The sequence below is a fragment of the Peromyscus eremicus genome, chromosome 9, assembly GCF_949786415.1.
Source record: "Peromyscus eremicus chromosome 9, PerEre_H2_v1, whole genome shotgun sequence".
Taxonomy (NCBI): Eukaryota; Metazoa; Chordata; class Mammalia; order Rodentia; family Cricetidae; genus Peromyscus; species Peromyscus eremicus.
The window spans coordinates 102,943,679-102,945,704 of NC_081425.1; the positions used below are offsets into that span (position 1 = coordinate 102,943,679).

General features: G+C 43.4%; 1 protein-coding gene across 1 annotated transcript in view; it reads right to left on the minus strand.

Moving 5' to 3' along the window:
* Thrb (thyroid hormone receptor beta) overlaps positions 1-2,026 on the minus strand; it is a 356,858-nt gene that overhangs the window by 220,229 nt on the left and 134,603 nt on the right. The gene's annotated exons all lie outside the window — the stretch shown is intronic.

Sequence of the window (2,026 nt, forward strand, 5' to 3'; positions counted from 1 at the left end):
CACAGAGCAGATAATACAGAGATGGATGAAGCTGTCTGAGGCAGGGTATTTTTGCATGCATGAAAACTTATTTGATTCTCATACTACTGAGGGTTTAAATCAGCACTGTCATCACAATCAATGATGGGCAGCATCTTGACTATTCTATAAATTCTTACCCTCAGTCAAGCATAAGTGGGCACACAGTATTACTTTAAACCATCTGCCTTTCAAAGTGTGGTGACCATTGGGTTGGCATTTGAATGTCACTGGTTTCCTTACTTTAGGGATGTTTTTCTCACATTTGAAAAGATCAGAATCACCATCAGAACAGATCTACAATAAGGACAGTCAGATGCACCAAGTTTTTTCTTTAATTTTTCAACTGATGAATGAGGTGACTGTGACTGTCCACATCAACACGAGGACTTTCCCTGCTCCCCTCAACACCAACCTCAAAAGAACGAACTGTTCAATTAACACAGGACACCAAGGTTTGTCAAGCCATCCTTTGTATAGTGACTGACAATAGGAAAACTGAAAGGCAGAGATCAAATCCTCACTCTCCTCTCTGAACACATCTCTTCCGCTGGGAAATTCATCCGTGCAGGTATCAAGCCGGTCACTTTGCTGTCATTTATTGTTCCTTTTCCAAGAGCAATGGAATCACAGCGTTAGTTTACTGTCTTTTCTCTTAGGTAGAGTTGTATTATTCTCCCTCCTACCCGTTTCAACAAAGATGGCATTCACCACCCTGGAGGGCCACCCGGAGGTTCTGTGATCAGAGTGTGGCAGGGAGACTGCTACCTGGAAATCAGCAGGAGCAGAAGCCAGGCCCCAGCTTGTCTGTCTAGATTAGACACAAGAACACGCTTTATGAGGATTGCCTTTACCCAGCAAATAGCATCTTAGCCAAAGCAACATCAAGCAAAGCAAAGACAGATGACAGATGGACAGACGCATGGATGGGAGAACAGACATATGGACACTAAAATCACTATCCCTCCACACTATCTGCAAACATGGAGCTACTTATTCAAACATTTTACAAGTTTCTTCTGTTTTTGGAGACAAAACAGATCTAAACTACAGGATTCTCAAGCTGAACATCCCTTAGGGGCTGTCGGGCTGTGCTCAGATACTGGGATATCCCCTCTGTCACTTTGGTTTTTTGATCTTCATCCACTTCCTGGGTGTCCTCCTCCTGGCCCTCCCCACCAGCATATCAACAGTCAATGAGTTCTTCAGAAGCCTGACATGTCTAGACACTCTTTGATTAGGCATGTCTACTTCTAAGAATTCATCTGAAAGAAATGATCATATGTGGTCTTTGTGACATAGATGTCCACATGGTGCCATTTATAACAGAAAAATGCTAGAAGGAGAGACAATTAATTGTAAAATTGGGGAGGTGAGTGGCCAATGGTTTCTGTTTTACTCTGTATTCTCAACTGCATTTTCTAAATCGTCCACACTGGAAATAGCACCAATGGTTGAACGTAACACATCTGTGCTTGATACAGCGCCACTGGCAAGTCCCCAGGGGAAGATCTTTACCTTCACCATTAGGCAGTTCAGTGACCACCAGGGCTATATGTAGTACAGCCAAATGCTTCGTGCCTCAGACTCCACCACTGTAAAATGGGGACATTAACGCTACCAGGCTCAGAGTTGTGATGGGATTCAACTGAATTAATTAAATACTGAAATGCCCAAAGCCTGAGGTGTTGGCTTCTGTCAGGATGACATGGGCTCAGGGAAGGGCCAAGTATTTGGATGGTTCCGTACCATGCCCATACCATGGGGCACTTCTCAAGAGTCCCTAAAGCTATGCTCCTTATCTGGAGCATCAGAATGGGGCCTGGGAAATTAAACATTGTATCTTCTGTGGCAACATCGTAATGTCTTAACAGGAGAATTGTCTGTTTCAAATACATCCAATTTGTGTCAACTTGACCTTAATATGCCTGTTTCAAAGTGAAGATGACAGACACCCTTTCTCAGGAAGCTGTCCTGGGATACTTGCCAACAACATAGCTTAATAATA